Here is a 22797-nt window from a genome sequence, read left to right as displayed (position 1 = left end):
GTGTGCTTAAGGGAAGACGTTTTACCCAGGCACGACGTCGTTCTCTGCCCAAGAGTGACGCAACGTAGGTGGTTACAGAAGCTACATGTTGATTTGATAGCACCTGTTCATCATCAGGTAGGGGCAGCCCGCCGGAATGCTTTTCCCCGAAGAGCGGAATGAGAGCACTGTTTCTTTCCACTGGCTGCATGGGGGTAACGATTACTTTGTGAAAGTGTCACAGTCCATGCATGTAAAAGATCCCGCTTCGTTTTCATTCATAGCAAAGAGCGGGGTGCTCATTCCGGTGAAGTGGTTTCGCCTTACATCCAACTGAACCCCATGGAAGACCAACTATTTCAGCTGAATATGGGCTTTCCAGCAATCTTCTCAGGTGGAAATGAAACAAACAAAAGCGAACGTTTGTGATCGTTTTATGCAGGCGTCACAGTGCCCCGAAATTGAGAGGAGATGGGGAGCATAGAAAATATTCAAATTCGGCTCCGATAGCATAAACATTGGGTCATTCCAGTTCAAGTTCAAGTTCACGTTGATTTATTTCATTTCCAACAAACAAATAATTAGAGATACAATGAAACACTCGTATATACAGATGTCAGGAAATCAGTACCACAATGTGATGAACAGAATAACATTGCAAAAGAGATACAGGTAAATTATCAGCAGAGATACAAATTACTGTTAAGTCACCGTGGTAAAGGCAGAAACAAAATTGCTGGAAATGGAGGGGACTGCTAAAAAGCAGAGCTGTGTTGTAGAATGCAGTCCCCTCATTAACAAAAAAAAAAAAAAAAAATCTAATTGCAAAATAAAGAAGAAAAAATCCGCAGGGTCTTCTTCAGCCATTGTATGACCACCGATGGAGTTTCTCTGACTCCAGCAGCAACCTCTTGAGATGTGACAAAATCCTCGTGTAGCCATTGTGTTTCATTGGTATGTCCTTAAATGGTAGGATAAACTTCCCTAAAGATTTACATCTTCGTGTAGCCTTCGTAGGTGGTTCGGGTGTCGTTCGTGTGACCTTCCGAAGGCATATATCGTACCAGAATCGGCTGTTCAATGGCTTTTGACCATGATCGGGGACCAACTTTGCACAATTGAATAGACACAAGATGGCCATACGATGCCATACAATTCCATACGATGGCTGAGGACGCACTTACGAGTGATCGGATGTTTATACGATCAGAGCCGAATTGGAACATTTCCTTTATTGTCTATCCATCGTTGCTCAATTTGGGGAGTGTGTAACGCCTGTATTAGAACTAACGTCGTTTAACTCCATTCACGAAACAGTGATACTGGTCACGATAACTACATTTTAATGAGCCAGTTCACAGTTTACAATCTAAACATGTGCAGATTGTTTAAAGGCCATTGCAAACTTCTCTTGAAATTGGCTTGACCTGACATATTTGAAAAACTGAATAGGTCTTCATGAAAACAATAATATGAATATTCATGCATGAACACGGTGCATATCGGAATGTGCAGCTAAGTGTTCTTTTAAACCAAACTAACTAAAGCTATCGATATTCATGCAACACTTACAATGTAAATTATAAGCTCTTTGGCTTTCACAGTGGCTATTCTGATTAGAAGATTAATCCATCTTTTGAAAAGTCTGGTTCAGAGGTCATTGGAGACTTACTTTGCTTGGAACCTGGCTCAGAGTACTTAGCTGTCTTAATTTGATCTTATGATTGAGAGATTAGTCCATGATTTAAAAAAAAAAATGTAGTGCAGAGATCATTGTAGATCATTGCTAACTGTGAACTGACTTTAAAGTATTTGGCTGTCTTAGCTAATCTAATTTAAAAGGTTAACTCATGTTTTGGAAAGTATTTTGTTTACAGCTCTGGTGTAGACTATTTGCTGTACTGTGAACTGACTTATATTAGTTGATGACGTAATCTCTGAACAAAACGTCCAATTCTCCTATACTGTCGTCTGCTCTGATTGTCCTTTCATTTGGATGTTTTTTTTTCTTCTTTTTTTTTGAAAGATTAAAAAGAGAAACGTACGTTATCACCATTGTGAATTTGTGATACTATTTAGAGACTATTTAGAGTTGATATTGGATTAAACCAAGCACACACACACACACACACACACACACACTCACTCACACTATGTATATACACATTTTTCTGTGTATAAACCGATAAAAGTGATTGTGATACCACCATCTCAAACATGGCACTCGCAAAGCATACGGAAAATTTTAACTGAGTATTTTTTTTTTGTATCATCGACAGCAAATTGAAAGGTGTGAGAATGTGGTCTGTGTATGTTACTCCTAAAAAAAAAAAGAATACATATTACAATACCTTGCGAAAGGCTTTCTGATTATCATGTTACCTACTACCAGGCAGTAATGACAGTATAGGATCACGAAGTCGTCATATTATATTTTCCTCTCGTATGCCTTGAAAGTAAGAGTATTCTGAACGGGCAATGGTGATAATAAGTCTACGACTGCCTCGCGCACAATGGAAAATATATGCATTTTTTTTTGGATATTATTCTTTGCTGCCCCGGGAGTGAGGGTAAATTTGCCTGCCCGAAATTTTTCCTGAGCCCTGGTAATGGGATTTGAACATGGCAGTCCATCCGTACCATTAACTCATGATTACTGAGAAAGCCCCTATTAGCCTCGCTCCATCCATATTTTCCGAAGACCCCGGCCGCTTAAAGGCATCTCTTCTCGTCTGTGATGAAGGTGGATGCCCCCGGATACGTTGCTGATGATCCAAATGTCGCGGGATTGTGAGCCTTTTTTTCGTGCTGAATGGCGGAGTTTTTTTGAACTGCAGGTGCATATCTGTGGGGGTCGAAAATAGTTCCCGGCTCATTGTTGCTCGAAATACAACCCATGTAAGCAGCCATTACCTTGGCATTTGATGCACAGTTGTAATTCACCTCATTTACATCGCAGGATATTGAGAAGTAGGGTGGGGCGTTTCAGAGTGACCAAATGGCGTCATCGAATTACTGGAAAATAGGGGAAACGTTAGGGAAAGCATCTTCACGTTCGAGTTAGTCATAATGTAAGATATTTACGAGAAATGAGAATTCTTGCTTTCAGCTTTGGAAAAAAAAAACAGCAATATAGAAAAAAGGGGAAATTGAGACAGAAGGAACTCGAACAAAGCTTTTAGCATTTCTCCCAGGTAACTAGACATGGGTTGTTTCCAGAAGTTGACCACGGTCGCAGTGAGAGAGAGAAAAAAAAAAGTACCGCCAAAACAATTTTAAAACCTTGCATGCCCAGTGCAATATCTGTACCAAAAATACAACACACTCAAACACACACACACACACACACACCTACACACAAAGAGCTTACGTTTTGATTTTGGCCTTCTTCAAGGTCCTAGTGATATTTCATTATTTCGGAAGCTGGAAAATGGATAATGATATTCAAGTTATCGAAATACAATGGGCATTGTATCAATAAAGAAAAAAAAAAACAAGTGAACAGTTACGCCAACATTCTTATTGTACGCTTTACGAAAATGTCGAAATTATACTGTAAAAAAAAAACAAAAACAAAAACAAAACAACTTCGGTTTTACTTGATAAGGGCCTGTCTTTTTTACCCCTTCCATACAATACAATCTTCTTTTCAGCCTTATCGTATTTATACAATAGTGTGCCGTTATTACCAATAAAATGTCTGAAATTATATATAGAAACCCATGAAAGTTTACTGAGAGGAACATTTTCGTGTAACATGGATCCAGTAATTCCTTTATGATCCACGACAGAGATAGTGACTACTTATCTCCAAAAATTCACTTAATTTTCAACTTTTTGAGGGGAATCCTGGTTGCATCCTCTAAAGGGAATCAGGAAAGGTCATTGAAAAGGCTTGTTCAAAGTCCGTTTGGGTAATATACTTTTTTTGTTGTTAGCTTTCCTGTATTTTTTGTTCATGTTCCTGTTTTTCTTTCTTTAACTTGCTTAAGGCTTTGACACACCGTTTGACTGATTTGTAGCTAGCACGTTATTGCTGGATAAAATTGTCACGTGATCTTTGTATCAACTGTTGCTGTGATACTTACATAATGTGGTATATTTACTTTTTTCTCTCTCTAGGTGGGGGTGAGGTCGAGAGAGTAGAAGAGAAAGGGAAGAGATTACACTGTGCAAAGACATTAAAAGACATGGCTCTCTGAAACACGAATAGGCATCAGATGATTTTTGTGTCTACGTGCATTTGTATAATGAATTATATGTGTCGTTTAAAACATGTTTATGTGACATAGATTGATTCGAATTCTCTGAATTAAAATGGTTTTTATCCTAAAGCTAGGAATGTGCATACCATTCAAAAGAAAACGACTGCCCTATTTTTTTTTTTACAAGTACAGTGTATTCCAAACGAATTGAAAATTGGGATGATTGATAAATGTCAAAAAAAAAGTCAAAGGTGGCACAACATCTGCACCCTCAGAATGACTTCGGGAGGGAAATCAGTGCTGAATAACGAAGACACACACAAAAAATAACATCTGGGACATAGCTTCCAAAATCCAAAAGCTATGATCCCCGGGGAAAGATCATGCTTTTCTTACAAATACATGCTACCGTGGAAAGCCTCCCCTTTCTGTCTCGGAATATTTGACTATACTTTACACTTGTTCAAACAAAAGAAAAGAAAAAAACACACACACACACCTTTTTGAATCAGCATCAAAATATTTTAATCTTCGACCAGAATCTGTGTGTTTTACAGTATCAGGACAAATCCCTCCCCCCCCCCCCCCCCGTTAAATACCGGATAGTGATAGGGTTAGAGTTAGGTTTAGGATTAGAATTTGGGTTAGGTTTGGGATTGGGTTCAGGATAAACCTTATCCTATAGATGGGAATGGTCTTGGGTAATTGTCCAGGGGATAATTGTCCAAGAACCTGTTTTTTCCCCGAGTAGATGAGCGAGGGGACATGATCCCATAACCGATTTCCTCCAGTAACGAGATACTGAGTACTGCGTTAACATCTTATAAGCTTATTATGGGCTTAGGTGCCGAATTTGCTGCTGTGTAATTCAATTCAATTCAATTTAGTGAATTTCTGCAATGGATGAGGGGACATAATCTTTACTCAAAACGCGTATAAGTATAGAACTAAAGCAGATTTCGTATCATCTCATAACATCCTATGTCATATGAATTTACATCTTATAGTATTTCTTTTCAATTCAAAATGTAAGAACATTGTGTAATTCATTTGTCAAAATATGATGGCAGTTTTCTGTTTCCTCTTTGAACGGTTACGCATGTATTGTATCCCCTGCCACTCAATTATTGATCACAGAATTTATTGTTACTTCTCACTCCTAAACACTTGTATATATTATCACTTGTCTGTAAGTTCCCACATGACGTTCAGTGGTAGGGGCCTTCCATGTTCTCGACAAGTAAGATGAATACCTCAGTCAAGTTCCGATTCTCAGTCAATAGTTTGGAAGGTAATTTAATTCTCACCTTTATTCTTTTCCCGTGTTTGGTTTGGCTAGGTATCTAATTCAGTTTCCATCAAATCAAATTAACCAATCATGATGAGAACTTAAAAAAAAAAAGAAAGCCACCCCAAAAATAAATAAACTGCAAAAGAAAGAGAAAAAATATTCACTACAGAACGATACAAAATTGACAATAATCGGAAAAGAAATAAGGAAGATATGACATTTTGAAATTCTGCATTTTTTTTCGGAAAATATTTCTTGAACAGTCCCTAGCGAGTTGATGATGGCTATACCCTCACAATTTTTCATGTATGTAATATATGAAATTCGGGAAAAAAGAATTACTTTTAGCTAATACAAGTAAGAATGTTCTCATACCAAATATATTAAAGTTAATATTTGTTCTTTTTTATTTTAGGTGGTTTTAAGACATGTTTTATATTTATACAGCTGAAATATGACATTCTTGTCATTTCTGTATTTGAAATGAGAAAGAGATTTTTGTCGTTTTTTTTTTTTTTTTTGTGGAAATTCTGTAGAGAATAATGTTCTCTCTCTTTTGAAGTATATCTATTTTTGGGGTGGATTTCTTCTTTAAGTATTATATTTTACTACTAGAACCCAGTCCCCTCCCCATCCCATCCTAGAGTTAGGGACGCTGAAATACTCGGCTGAGAGAGAGGGTGGGAGCAAGAGCGAAAGAGAGGGAGAGGGATAGAGGGAGAATTGTTTGGATTTGGGGTGTTTGTGAAGTCTTTAGCGATTGTCCAATTTACACGGAGAGACGAGAACGGTAGTGCGTTAATTGACAAGTAGTATAGCACATTTTTGTTCACATATCGGATACTCCACATGTTACGTTCACTCTCCATTCCCAGTGTGACGCGTCGAAGTGTTTTTGTGTGATACCTCGCGGCATCATGACAGTTTTCTTCTGCTCTTCTCATAAATTATTTCATAATTTCGCACGAAACAGGCTATTCATTTAGCGCCGTGCCTCTGGGCCCATAAGGCATGTAATAAGAGGAGAGACAATAATTTGAAGGGAAGGAAACTGGCCTTAATATCCGTCTGCTCCCGTACTGATCAAACAAATGGAAGGGGCCGTCCATATTTTCTTTTTCTCCGATGAACGGAACGGAAAGTCCCATAGGTGGGAGGTAAAATCGACATAACAGAGAAATTATGGAGTCTTTTACAGGCGAAGATCCCAAGTCGCGCCTGTCTAGGTGGAACACAATACATGTGCTGGTACCATTAGGCGACTGGAGTGAAATCCATTCTACACTTTTCTCGCGAGAGAGAAAAAAAAAAAACAATACGAAAGTTGTGTGACACCTTTATTTTTTTGCAATTGTTCTGCCACGCTTTGGACATCGAGAGCCGATTGTCTTGTTTTGATGGTATAATAATGAAGAATTATCACCAAGAAAGAAACAAGTAACAACAGCAACAATTTAGGCTGATGTTCGTTATTCCGAAGCTTCGTTAATGTGAAAAGGAAATAAGGTTCGTTATTCCGAAAGTTCGTTGTTCCGAATCGCACACATTCCCAATATCTGAGGTTCGTTAATCCATAAATGAAAAAGTTCGTTGATCAGCACATTTTGTTGCGTTATTCCGAAGGTTTGTTATTTCGAAGGTTTATTAATCCAAAAATAATTTTCTTTTCGGATTGATAAACCTTTGGAATAACGAATAGAAGAGTTTGTTTGCAAAAACCGATAAGTCCATTTTTGAAGATTTTGAAGTTCGGTCTCTGTCATAAAGTGCAAAATAATACCTTTTAAATGATATATTGATCACTACATATAAAGGTTTATCTTTGAAGTTATGGTCAAAAGAAGCACAAATTTTCTTATTATTCTCTTTATTTTTCTTGACCTTTAATCGCAAATATCTCCATTTGACAAATATGGACTTATCGGTTTTTGCAAACAAACTCTTCAATTGTAATCACGACTTTAACCGGAAATGTTAATAAGAACAATGTGAAATGACTTATTTCGTCACTTCGTGCCAATAGCCTTTACTGTGAAATAGTTCGTCAGATCTAAAGCCACGGGACTTTCACTTGAATATACTCTGTTTTCTTCGTAACCAGTAAGTGAGAATGCTTGATCAAACTAATATTTGTATGGATAAATTCACGTTTAATTTGGTTTATTTTGCTTTGTATTGTTTTGTTTTCGATTTATTTTGTTTTTTATTACTTTGCTTTCGAGTTATTTTGTCACGCTGCCGCTGTGAGCGCGTACCATCTTCCTGGAAACGCAAACAAACGCACACATACACAAGCAGACACACACAAACACACACAGACTCAAACGAATACACAATTCATACACACACAAAACACACATTCACAAGTCAGGAATACCTGTTTGAGTGTTGGAGGCAAAGTTGGTTTCTTCTTCATTTCCTCTCTTCCCTCTTCCTCTTCATAATTGTTTCTTCCTTCTATTTTCTCCGAGTTAGTTCTTCCTCCATCATGTCCATGAACAACGTCAAGACATGAATGCCTGCCCTGGATAAAAAGCAAATGCTTCTCTTTTCATCTTCTTCCCTTCTTCCTCCACTTCTTCCCTCTTATTTCGTCTCCGCCTCCCCCGAATTTTCTTGTTGGTGATGATTACTTCTTTTTCATATTGTCCCCAGAAACACAATACAAACGGAGTATTTAAAAGGATGGTATAGTATTGGCTGAGGTGAAGATTAAGCTTTTAACTTTTTGCGAGATACTTCAAAACCACTTTATGAAATGTTAATGACTATACAATTCTAAGATGAATTCAAAGTTAAAGTTTACTAGATGAAAATCGGTTTTGAAATGACTGAGATATCCAAAAGCAAAGTAAAACAAAGCGATCCTCATAAAAGGTGGATCCCACCTTTGTTTAAGATTGCTTCGTTTTAGATATCTCAGCCATTTCAAAACCAAATTTTATCACATAAACTTTAAATTCTTCTTAGAATTATATTATGCTCTTTCATATTTCGTAAGAGGTTTCTCATTATCTCAAAAAACCATTGTCAAAAAAGGTTGGAAACTTGAAGCTCCATCTCAACCGAAACTGTACCATCCCTTTAACGTATCTGAGAGATTTCTAAAATTGGAAGAGGGGAATGGCAGGTGCGAAAATGTTGGTTTCCAAAGTTCCCAAACGTAATTCTAATAAGCGATGCGGTTTGTATAAGGAGGGTCACGGGTGGGAAAACTTTACTGATGCATGTTGGAATAGTGAGAAAGTGGCGGTTAGGAGAAGAGGTGTAGAAATCAATCGATGAGTAGTGGGTGCGGTTCTCGCGGTTCAGGATGAGGACATCGTTTCTTAGAAAGTCTGCTTCATCCGGCACAAAACGCATCGTATCCCTGGGCATTATACCTTCTTCAATTTCAAGTTTCTTTTATTTTGCCTCGTTCTGAGTTCGGACGAGTTCACCAAGGACATGTCAGTTCGTTTCAGTTTGATATATATCAAGTTATTTTGTTTTTATTTCCTGTATTCTCATATGAATAGCATTATGTTTCAACCCGTATCAGTTAACTTTATGTAATTACTAGCCTCTTTTTGCATTATCATTATGTTTCAATCCGTATCAGTTAACTTTATAGAATTAGTTTCCTCCTTCTGCATTTTATTTGATTTTACTCTGTTCATTTTCATTCCATTTCATTCTTTTCAGATAGATAGCATTTTACCATCGTTAGCTAAGTCTAGACATGCTTTTTTTATGAAGCAGTAACATTCTTTTCTACTTAATTTGACAATGCCCAAAAATGAAAATGTCGTTGAGACTGGAGTACCCCCCCCCAATAAGAAATAATAATAATAATAATAATAATAGTAATAATAATAATAATAATAATAATAATAATGATAATAATAATAATAATTATAATAATAATGATAATAACACTAGCAAAAACATTTTATTTTAAATAGCATGTTAAATCAAATGCAAACAACAAACGTTGTTTGTATGTTGTATATCTGAATTGTATAGCGCATAGAGAAGCATGTGCTTATTATGCGCTTTATAAATGTATAATTATCATTCTGCTGCCAGATATGCTATAAGTATGAAAGAAATAATCTGTAATCCGTATGTTTCCAATGCTCATTCATGTAATACACATTATGATTATCGTAAGTCAAGAGGATATTGCACTATCTGCCTATCAATAATCATGTTTTTTATTAAACATGATACACACACACACACGCACACGCACACACACAATATGCATGTGTGTCTGTCCTGTTTGTGTTAATGTTGTTAGTTTAGATATTTACATTCTTACATAGACACACACACACACACGCATATATATATATATATATATATATATATATATATATATATATACATACATGAATATAGTATATCATCAGTATCTATTGTCCCTCTTCACTTGTTTTTGTCCTTGTCTTTCGTGTATGATGTCATACTTACCGTAAATATTGATGTTTACTTCTTGTGAGATAAGAGTGGCACCTCCGACTCGTATAGAAGATGCTTGAATGCCGAGTGTAATCATTCCGTGTATACACACGGCAATATCATGAAAGTAAGATTAATCCCTCAGCACGAAACGACAACACGAATCCATTTCCACTCTACGGTGAAATTGAAGGGAAAAGTTCACACAAACATGCCACATAAAAAAAAACACAACCTTAAAGGGAATGAACACCGGAGGTGAATGACATCAGTCTACAAATAAAGAGATACATAGCAAACGCATCGAAGAAGTGATATACATGCTTTTATTTGCTTTTAATTGACGGATTGACTGGAAGTGACTATGGAATGCCAACCATCGCACTAATGCGTGTTAGCCGTGTAATTCCCAAACTGCATTTTATGTCATTCGTAAGCTAACCATAGCCATAATGCATGACGCAGCAAAGGTCTTGTTGTGGCCTTCTCGTCAACCAGTGCTGCATAATCCCTTTGTGCCAAATGCGGACATTTGCTAGTAAAATCTATGTTATACTCTTAGGTGATCCATCCCTTTAACTTGTCATCAGCTCCTTGATGCTCAAATGCATGAAGAATTAGGCACGTGTGCAAAATCAAGTCCCTCGCGAAAGCAATCCCGGGGTCTATTCCTGCGTGATTTAAATGACGAGCGGCGTCCACCACAAGACGTTCAATCCACACCTAAAGGGAGAACCGTGGTGACAAGTTTTCTGCGGATATTAACCAGGCAGCAGGGATGCCAAGAGCAATTTCCACGGCAATAGTCGCCCTTAACGAGGGCCAAACGTGCACCAACCTCCGCCAAAATCACCGGGGTATTCTGGTCCCGTCATTCTCCCCGCTCCAAACATCTCGTGGCGAGTGAACCCCCGATGCCGTAGAGAGAAAAGTTAGAGAGGAAACTGTCTAGAGCATGACCTTCTTAGGGACTGGTATTCTAGACTATCCGTGCGATGAGTAATCCGTAATTACGACCATGGACCTAGGTCCATGTTACGACAGACAATAACTCCTCAATGCAATCCAAAATGGGTTATATCGAGTCATTTCGTTTTTCTTGTAACGGAGAAGAAGGTCGTATCTCAAAGGTCTATCCTATCACACGCCAGAATTATCAGGTAAAAGAACAACAACAACAACAACAACAACAACAACAACAACAACAACAACAACAACAACAACAACAACAACAACAAACTGTAACTACTAGGCCAGTACATCTATGGTTGGTATTTATGTATTATTTCTTTTTGGACAATAACAAATTCATTTATATAATATACATTTTCTTTCATTTCAGATACAGTGAAGTGCTTTTACCTCTTAAAGCTTGAAACAGTTTGTGGGAGCATCGGTGGTAAAATGAGTTAACTTTTTTCACAGCCTTCTCAAATAGGACGTTATGGAATTTTGTTTCCAGCCGGGATTAAATAAAACAACGACAACAACAACAACAACAACGAGTTATTAAAGTATCAATACCCATAAATATTGTGATTGAACTTGGCCAGTACCCTAACATTGGCTGCGCCTCTGTGTCAGTGTTCGAATCTATTTTAGGTGTGTATACTAATGATACACTGCTAATGCTTACGAGCAAGTCATACAGCCTTATACAATTATGTCTCCACAGAATGATTATGAATAGACAATCAGGATAAAGTGCCTTGTACCTAGGGACACAACCGCTATATACTGCCAGGGATCTCGAGCAAAGAACTTGACGACTTAAGGGACCTTGTGGACAACAGAGTTCATTGTCTTTAATATCCGAGACGCAACGGTTCCTCTCTATTAGCTCTGTGTTTGATACCTCGACTAACAGCAATCTTTCATAATCAACCAAAGGTTTTCAGGGCTTTTCAGTCAAACGATTGGAAATGCATGAGAGTTTACCAAACTCGAGTGATGAAATCAGTATTAGTTACTATAATCATTGTTATGGTAAGGTTCGGAGTTTGAATGTTTTCACAGTTGAAAACTGATTTTTTTTTTTGGGGGGGGGGGGTCGAAGTATGAGTTCGCGAATTACATGTATACGTTTTCGGCATTCATGACACGGTATGCGAAACAGAAAGCTGCATTCCACATGTTTATTTGCGCCATCAACAACAAGTGAAAATTGTAATTCGATGTGGATAAATGACGGGAATAGGTAAAGTGAAGGGAGCCCCCCCCCCCCCCCCCCAACGCCCCGAAACCTACTTCTGAATGTCCATGACAGTCTAGGAGATATTAGGCTAATACAAATGCTGTTGGAAATGGCGTCACAAATAAAATGCCGGTTGGGTCGCAGTGATATTGGCATAACTATATAAAGCCACAGTAATTTGAATCATTTCCGTAATGAACGTATATTAAAGCAATTTCCCGCTGTTACGAATACCGGATTGCTATAAACTCGAATTATCAAATGTGTTCTGTAGTTGTAATCTTGTTGCTTGATATAGGTCATTAATAATCTCGCACAACAGCTCATGCGGGAGTGTTAACTGTCATTATAGATCTTTTTTTTTTAATCTTTCCCTTCGAAAGCGGCTAAATGATACTTACATTTTCTCAAATCGTCCAATTTAGTTTTATTACGTGTTTTCTTTTGCTGTCTTCCATGGACTTTGTTGTCCGAGGATGTCAACTTGAATGACATTCAAAAAGGATTACCCTATTAGTGCTACAAAGGAAAAAAGGTTTTAGATATTTCTAATTACCAGTTCATTTTAAGCCACGGATGAACATGTACTATAGTCATTATCAACGTCTGGCGTATGTCTGCTAGGCTGTCTCCTGCACGGGAAGTAAAGATCCAGTTAATGATTCGTCATGCCTTTCAAGTTGCGCTAGCTATAGCCAGCTACCAAACCACGTGATTTAGAAATGATAAAAAAGAATAAGTGAGGACTGATACTGCTGCTTGTATTGCGATGCACAAACAGGTATCAACGATGCACAAATGCGCGCTGCTCAGAGTTGAAAGGTCTAACATAACTTCCTGTCACTTTCGGGCCATGAAGCAAAACATGGTGATCGATAATTGGCTGTCGGTGACGGAGAATGTCAATAGACATCATAATCATCCGAATCGATTTCAAACAAAATGTCTGCTCTAGATCCAGTACAAGGCTGCAGTGTTGATGAACATAATTTCACGCATGCTGACTTTAGCTTGATCTTTAATATGAATCTAGGGAAGTCGGCTGCTGCATGAAAGTGTGATAGATATAGTGTCCTAGCTATTCCAAAGTTCGTCAGCTTCTCTGCCATTCACAATGTTATACTCTCAATGACAAATCAGTAATGATAAAATCCACTGCTGGTATTAACATTACTTCATATAGGTTCAATATGAAACTTGCCCAAACAAAACGGAATCAAATATTGTGATATGGAAGTGCATAAAAGGTTCCCTTTTCCCACATGTTTCTAAAATTATAAATTAGCAGTTGCAATCCTACAAAATTTAATACATTTGTACATAGAGACACAAGCGATGAAATTTTTCATAGCACTTATTGCGCTGATGAAATGAATAATCAACAAAGGAAGCAGTTTTTCACCCCATCCCGGCCCATATAATTATTTTCCGCACCCTGAGATAGCAGTACGAATGCATCCACTCACAACGCACACACACGTACTTTTACGAACGGACACAGACACACACGCAAACAGACACATGAAAAGTGCGAAACCATTTTCTTCGCCAGTTAATCTGTGGAAAATATGAATGATAGCGTGTCCTTTTTCCCCAATCCCAGAGTGCTTTCAACCCGGAACGAGACTTACGATGTGTGCCTGCGTACTCGAGTGGAGCCCAATTCATTTGGACTCGCCAATTGTCCCCAGACGATTTTCTGCGTGTCTAACAGTGCTCCCGCCTTGGACCTATTTGTACGGCGCGTATCGCCCTGCTATAACGACACGTCAAGAGAATCAATCCACCTGTTCAACCTAATGCATGATCGCGGGACCCGGCTATGCATATTTTTATCAAATCTGTTGTCAACTACCGTATCATAATTTCACCAATTAAACTATTCATCAATAATTCATCAAATCTGTGCTCAATTACTGCTTCGTAATTCTGTCAGTGAAATCATCATTAAGGTTCATTTACATCATTACATTGTGTGATGTTGCTTCATTTTGCAGCTACATTATGCTATTATGTAGTGAATTTCGTCTTCGTTGATTATAAATAAAGAAAGCTTTTAAAACAAACAAAAAGAAAGTGGCGCTCAAAAGACGGGTTACCACCAGAACACGTGACTGGCTCTATAAAACAGAGTCGGCTTTAAAGGGATAGTATATAATTGGTTAAGATTAGGATTCAGATTTTAACTTTTTTTACAATTTACTTAGAAACCATTTATGAAATGTTAATGAGCATATACAATCTAAAAGGAATATTCAGAGTTTACTTGATGAAAATCGGTTTCAAATGGCTGAGATATCCAAAAAAAAAAAAGTATAACGAAACGATCAGAATAAACGGTGGGTCCCACCTTTTATTAGGATCGCTTTGTTTTAGACATCTCAGCCATTTCAAAACCAATTTTCATCAGAAAACGTTGAACACCTCTTTGAATAACTCATGCTCTTTCATATTTCATTAGAGGTTTCTCATTATCTCAGAAATTAGTTTGGAAACCTGAAGCCCCGCCATCTCAACCAAAAATATACCATTCCTTTAACAGTTACTGTGTGCTTGGGGTCTGGGTTTTTCATCTCCATCGAGTACTCGTCGAATGACTTACCTCAGCACACGTAATCGACCTTCCCTCTATTCTAATGATTCCAATGTATGTGGAAGTATCCTCTGAAAGAGAAAAAAAAAACCAGAAAAGAAATATTAGAAAGTAAACCCAAATCAAATTGTCTGCCAGGATACGATCATGCTTCATAATGCGCGCTGAAATTTGCCCGCGTTGATTCTGTCAGAATTTGCTGACAGCGGTCTGTGATCGGCCGCCCCGCAGTTGGGGGATGTGAGGAAAGTACCCCATGCCCAATAATCACGCGAATAAAGGCAATCTTTTTTTTTTTTGCCCGAGGTCATCCGAACTTTAAATGGAATATGGATTTTGGACCATTGCATACATCCACAAGAGTGTTCATTGGAGAGAATCAATTTCAACAATAGGTGGTTCGCAGACATAATGTCATCTGCTAGCTCCAAAATACTCATTCATGATTGCACCCATCCGTCAGAGTAATACTGCAAAGTTAGCTAGATTATTATACTCTTTCCAGTGCATCGTTATTCTGGTTCAACATGACCTCATACAGCGAATTGAATTCTAGCCTTTAGTGGCAACATGGAGCGAAAGTTTGTAGCTCCTTGGTGGCAAGAAGGGGAGTACAAATTGGCAAACATCGAAATAAGCGATCTCCTCATTGAGGGGTATAAGAGATAGAAGAAGTGAAGCAAAAATTAAGATCGGCGAAAAGTTTGGTTCCAACAGTCATAGAAGTATAAAATACTATTAAGGATTATTTTTTCAACCCCATAATTTGAAAGTGTTTCAAGTTTTCTTCCTTGAAAATCAGGTTGCCGACTTTAATTTTCTTTGCAAAGTTGAGTTTTGCCGATATACTCAGAGGCAAATTTGTTCAGATTTTAAAACAAACATTTAATTTCTTTGTCTGTAGAACACAACAAGCACGACTCGTTTCTCGATGTGACGATGACACACACTCTGAGAAGATTATTTTCTAGCAACAAGAACTTTATTCATTCATTTCGAAAACTGTACATCGAACGATTTCTTTTTTTTTTTAATTGAATGGGTACATACTCAAAAAAGTACAGATTCTTCATTGGACCAAGAACGAATATATCCCATGAATCAAACAGATACAAAAAAAAAAGAGTTAGAGTCCAAAGAACAACGGAAATTAAATAGATTTGCAATATTCGTACGGGACGGTTGTTGCCAACAACGATTCCAATAGAAACGAATCTATCGTTAATGCTTACGCAACTCGTTGATTCCAATCCTAGCACGCAACGACGGAATGACACTCATAGCATATACATCCTTGAAACCATAACTGCGAGTGGAAAGAAGTTGTAAGCGAAAAGTACTTGAAAAGTGTGGCTGTGATGTTTCCATCTTAATGAATTGTATAATCATTTGAATACACTAGACTTTCTGTGGCGAACTTTTGTACACAGTATTACAGCGCAACCTACATCTCTCATGTGGCTTTGATCGAACGCCTTGATCGAGTAACAGCTTAGGGATTGTATTCCATCTGACAAGACACTACCAGCTGTTGCACTTAATCTTTCAATACGAGATTCTTTAATCTCCTCCTAACACTATATGCACGGGAACTATCAACCATCAATTCGCATTCGTTTTTGTACTATTTAAGTAGTGCTGACAATATGCTCATATTACAAATTATAAACAATTAACAAGAGAAAAAAAAAATATTCAACGTAGATTCTGTTTGGATATGTATGTTAAATAAATACTGTATATACCGGGGAATTCACGTCTCCAAGCTGTGATATTTAGTGGATCACTCTTTTCCATTGCTTTATTTACTTCTGTCGTTTCCGCGAAGTATATGCATTGTTTCTTTTGCACCATTATACATTAATTCGCATGTTACATCTGGTACTATTCTTAATAGTGTGTATACTTCTTTACCTTTTGCTTGTGTACTTTGCACTATGCATCGTTTTTTGTTCGATGGAAATTACAAAAATTGAATTGAATTAAGCAGTTACAGTAGACGATGGGTTTATGTCGGTGGAAGGGGGTATGCCAAAACCAAACAAGCTATGAGACGAACTATCCATGAAATAATACTATCATAAACAAGGTAGGTATAGTTAGAAAGTTAATACGACACATAGACACGAATGCATAGACACAGTGTACTTATCCAGTCACTAAGACTGATCATTGTTCTTTTCTGTAGTTGGGTGTGAGTAAAAAGATAGCTGAGAGCTTTGACTGAGTGATGCGAGTCTCGAGTCTACTTATTCCCAAGATCTATACTCTTACAGGAAACCCGCGACGTAATAGCATTTTATTGTCTGTGTTTTTATTCTTTTTTTTTCGCTGCATGGTCTGGTCACTTAAAGACATCCCATCCACCCGTGGGAGCAGGGGTTCATTATCAATGTATCGCCGCCTGGGGGCGCGGCTTCCCACGTCTTATGAATTATGGTATAGTACGGCTCGTCCGGGGGCGCTGTCAATTTGAGCGCACATAGGATGAAGCGAAGGATGCTGGGAATTGAGAAATGGTTATTAATATTTTACGCACGTATCTGGGTCGATGTCCACGTCAAATGAGCCACCCCACCCTCCGTTTTGCGATAAATTCTTCAAAACATGAACACTGTTTTTCCTGGTCCTTTGAGTGGGCTGTCATGTAACGCATGCATATTATATGACGCCTGTGCTAAGACGATGCACCAGTGTCTTAAAGACTTAACACTGATTCAGACATTTCCAGCTTTCTTCGTTTCCCGGTTTGCGCGGGAAGGTGATATGATAGAGTATAATGATAGTGAAAAACGTTTCTGGGAAGTCGGTTTTGAACACGAGGGTGCATAACGTGTCCTTTGTGTATCTATCTAAGCAATGACTCATAAGAACTTTATTCTGAATAACTGAATACAGACATCTTGCGGGTAATAGTTTGTCTGGTATACTTCAACGAGTCTTCATATTATGTAACTGTGACGGAAAAAAAATCATAGTCAGCTCGTGAACATTGTAAACTGTCCTATTCTAGTCACGCTATGAATTCTAAGCGATTGATAGATTAACGCTCGAAATAAATAGTTTGATGTGAGGAGGACGTGATTACTACTTTAGAATTCCAGGATTGGAAGTTGTAACTATTAATCCCTGAACTATATGTTTCCATTTCATGTCCTGATCACATTGATGACCAAACTAAACATAAGCATCATAGCCATAAAACTTTAGCTATGATTATGTGCATTAACTGTCAAGAACACATTACCCCTCTAGATTTAGTGGATAGGTCTTCAAATCGACTAGAGATTTTTCAGGGATGATGGAAGCTGCTTATCCGAATTACCAACAATCACAACATTGGAAATACATCTCTTCGTTTTTAAGGGTTATTTTTCATGCGGACGCAAACGTGAGACTGTCTACCAAGGAAGACCAGACTTTTACAGTTACGGATATGTATTAATGTGACATGTAAAGTGAAATGATGTGTTAAAAAATAGAGAAATTGCATATGCTGGGCGTAAGCTGTAGTGTCTATGGGCTGCCATAAAGATAGCGCAGTCCTGAAATACGATTCACAAATTACGCAGTTATCGTCGCTGTCTGTTGTTTTCAGGCAGTCTGGGCCCACCGACCTAGCCACACAGTACGCCCCTTGGTCAATGACAAAAAGGCCCGACTCTCTCTCCCTCTCTCTCTCCCACTCAACGATGGTACGTTCGCGTTTTAATCGATTATCGATTTCCCCTTTCGAGGAGGGTCCTCTGCGCTTTACCGGCAAACTGTGTACTACTGTGTTTAGTCAAGCTGTGTGTGGCGTTCTAACTCTCGTTCTCTCTTTCAATATGGTGTATACATATTAACACTGTATCGATGGGGTTACACCGGGTCCGTATCGGATGTAAGAGCATCTAAGTGAGAACAGAACGTCGTGAGGTACTGGACTAGTAGTACTCCACCAGAGCATCAGAATTTATTCGTCACCATGGAATGCCACGGGATAAGATAATATCATCAGAAATTGGTAAGATATTCGTTCGTAGATGCTGAGGCAGTTTGGGTGGATATTATAAGGCTTTCTGTTTGCACATCCCTGTATGAGATATTAAAGTGTTTGCCGATGCCATGCTAATGAACGCTTTTATGAAATTAGTTTTGCGCCTGAGTAAACTTCCCCGAAGGATATGTCGGCGTATATGTTTTAACTCGTTCTTCTGCACGCTCGCTCTTATTCGGAGTTGGGTATCGTTGATCGGATTTGATAGGTGTGGGTTATTCATGGGGTTGGTCTTTGATGGATATCGCCCAAACTACAGAAGGTCTCTACTTGTATTTGAGAACATTTAAAAATTGGTTCTTTTGTAGTTCATTGTTGTTGAGGGGCCTATTCATGCTCATTTGAATAGTCAAGTCACGGCTTGTCTTCAAGAAGCACTAAGCGAATCCCTGCGCTAGGTAGCTAGAGCGGAAACTGGGGGAACTCTGTTTTGGCATCTGGCGACTCTAAAGTGCACTGGTGATGATCTACGAGACGGCATGGGCATGGGGCGCTGAGTTTGTTATGACTTCTGTGATGTTAAGTGTTTGTTGCTCTTTGTCATTTGGGTCAAACGGCTTAGTTCGAAGGATGGACGAACTGCGCACCCCGAAAAGGCCCTTTGATTGATAGGGGTTCACGCTGAACAGGGCACGTAGCACACACATCACACACACCACACACACTCGCATACACATGTTATGATACATGCTCACACAATTGCATATCCCGCATATTACTCAAGGATTACTTTCGATTTGGGTTGTAACACTCAGAAGTTTACCGGCATGCTGACATACAAAAATTAGGTCGACAAGAGGAGATGTGACAGTATACTTCATACCCTGAGTGCGCTTTTTTTTTTATGTTCAAATAAATTATCTTATATTTCGATTTCAATTGTTGTAAAATCGTATTTTATATGGAAATATGTATATTGTGCCCATATATGCGATTACCATACATGCATGTATAAAGTGTATATCAATCTTACATTGTAATAAATAGATGGCAAATTATGTACAAATAGAAGTAAAGATTTGAATATACACATAGATAGTACACACATGTATAGTAATCTATGCAATAACAATTATTATAGTACACAACGTTACTATATCACATGTATGTGATGCGTATTTCCATAATAATGTGTATAGAATATCATATTACGTCATACTTGATATGACATCTATATACTTCAACAAAACTAATCTGGCGGTTAAGATTTTTTTTTTATTTTTTTTTATTTTTTTTTCAAGGGGTATAATTGATTATCTTCCAGATTTTTTTTTTCACTTCGTGCGCAAGACCACATTGTCTTAATAGGTAAAGAGCATACCTCAATATTTTGATAAAAATGTATCCGCTTCCTTTTCCATAAAAAAAAACAAACATTGTAAAGGTTCTACTGTTAGAAAGAAATCCAGATATTTTCTGTTTTCTTTTCCGCTGCAGTCTACTTATATGTCTATAATGGTGATAAAATCAAGTTTTAATTCGTTCAGATTAACGAAACTGACTTACATACAGATGTACGTATTATATTGTAATTCATCCCCCGTTTTTCTCCTTTGCCTTTATTGCAACGTCTGTAAATGTGAAAAGGTCCCGTGTTAGATATGAATTAATTTTTCGGTGTGAATGGTGCAGTGGAAAGGCGAAACACGGTACGCTCTCCTGTACATGTACCGAGTTCCTACCGTGCTCGAATTACCGCCTTATCGCACCGCGTCATCATTTGTTGGCTGTCCGTCTTACGTGGACCCGATCTAGCTTATGGCGGGAAAACGCCGGAGTACAAAAGCGATAAAAATCTTGATGTGGCCAAACGACCTATTAAAAGGACTTTAAATCCACCATTCAACTTCCGTCCTCGAAACTTGTCATTACAATTTATATGTCACAGGAAAAAAAAAATCATCAGGTCTTCTCAATTTTTTGCTCTTCAAAGGATACTCCCCCCCCCCCCAAAAAAAAAGCGATGATTTTGAATTAAAAAAAGAACCTAGCAAGTGGAAGTTCGTATTATAAACCTTCTTATACACTGCTTTGAAAATAGATGAAATTGCTTCGCTCCGGAAACGGAGATTGTTTACAATTCAACCTTGTACGTTTCTTGCAATCACAAACCATGGACCGAAGGTTGCAGCTGAAGAACATACTTGACAAAATTTGATTTCACGGAACATGACACACGGGGGAAACACATGCACAGGCATTGAAACGAAATCTCGGAATTACAAAGAATTTATTCAGAGACGTTCAGTTGGACATCAGCTCGTTATGAAATATTTGAAGGGTTTGTTTGCAAAAACCAATAAGTCCATTTTTGAAGATTTTGAAGTACGATCTCTTTCATAAAGTACAAAATAATACCTTTTAAATGATATATTGGTCACTACATATAAGGCTATATTTTTGAAGATATGGTCAAAAGAAGCAAAAATTTTCTTATTATTCTCTTTATTTTTCTTAACCTTTAATCGCAAATATCTCCATTTGGCAAATATGGACTTATCGGTTTTTGCAAACAAACTCTTCATTTGGTCTAATTTCTTTGAATCAAGCCTGGCTGAAGCTAACGATCGCAACGGTGATTATTTTTCGTAAGGATTGTTATCAGTGTCGACAATTTAATCCTTTCTGTGCCAATGTGTCAAATATGCAGTAATATCTCGCACATCCCCATGGAGAGAAAATTAATATGGTTAATCAATGAGGGTTGATTGTTTCTATGTGTGTTATAACCATTGTGATTACAGCTTTTGTTGCCAGACTTTTGATACTCTTTCCCCGTATGTGGTATCAATGGCTATAAATGTCAGTCAACTGATTAGATTATTATTGCAGTCAAAATTATTAACAAAAGACATTTTATTTCAGGATGACGAAAACTTTGAGTCCACGGAGTTTTCATGATGGCAGAATGATATGAGCAATCGTACATTTACTTTCCATAATTTCGAATACGTCGTCGCGTGTTGAAACTACTGAACCAACATCACATTCACATTCATATTTCTCCATTTTTAGACGTTTGGAATGTTTTGAGGTAATTCATTCATTTTGGCGTTTGTATTTTGTTTTTTACTTTGCAGAGAGACAAACACACGAACCCTGGCTGGGAAAAACACTATAAGGTAAGCTTTGTGGCCGTTGTAAATAATGACCTTTCTGTTTGAACCACTTATGATGATTTTTGCACCAACACTGGAATGTCGGCATCTGACTGTGAGTGATCGTAATGACTGTTTGGAGTCACGTGGTCGCTATAAACTGATCCTGAAGACGGGGGGGGGGGGGTGAATGAAAGGGGAGAGGGAGAGATGGGAGATTTTGTCATTAATGGATGTACAACCATTTCCCTCTGTCAGTACGTTGGGAATCATTGATTGATTTAATTGACGTAAATCGGCATGAGGGGGGTGCCATAAACCCGTCTCCATTCGGATGCTGCAGTTACTCCGGAGCGTTCCAAGAGCAGGTCCGGCTAAAGGAACCTCGTATGGGGAGAACGTATGTATGGTAGTGTGTCGTTACAGCTGTACACAGTAGACAAGCGCCTGTGATTATGAATGTGTAATTGTGTACAAGGGAGCCACGACGCATACAGATGTAATCAGTCTGTGGTGCGAACTCGAAATCGATATTTTGAACGGTGCTTTATCTCTACCGAACAAAGGCCTACAAAATGCTCACACGGCTATATATACACACAAGGGCACACTCGTACACACATGAAGACTTGCACTTGCAGATTGCCACATTGTCTACGGATTGTGCTTGTTTGTTGTTGTGTTTGTCCGTCTGCTGGAACATACAATTTGCGATGAGTAGATAATAATGGTCGAGGGTAATGCACGAAGTTGAAATTTTGAAACAACCGAACAAACAGAAGCTTCGCCCCGTCATACGAATTTGCGCGTCTCTAGATGTTTTCCAATCCTGCCAATATTCCGTGTGCATTCTATTTTTTACATTTAGATTTTAATCAAGCAAGGGAAAACGTATTTAAACACGGCAGTTGTGTAAGATATACATTACCATCGAACACGTTGAAAGGATTCGTAA

Source organism: Diadema setosum, chromosome 6, assembly GCF_964275005.1.
Source record: "Diadema setosum chromosome 6, eeDiaSeto1, whole genome shotgun sequence".
NCBI lineage: Eukaryota > Metazoa > Echinodermata > Echinoidea > Diadematoida > Diadematidae > Diadema > Diadema setosum.
The sequence above is the reverse complement of the archived record's forward strand: the minus strand, read 5'-3'. Positions refer to the sequence as shown.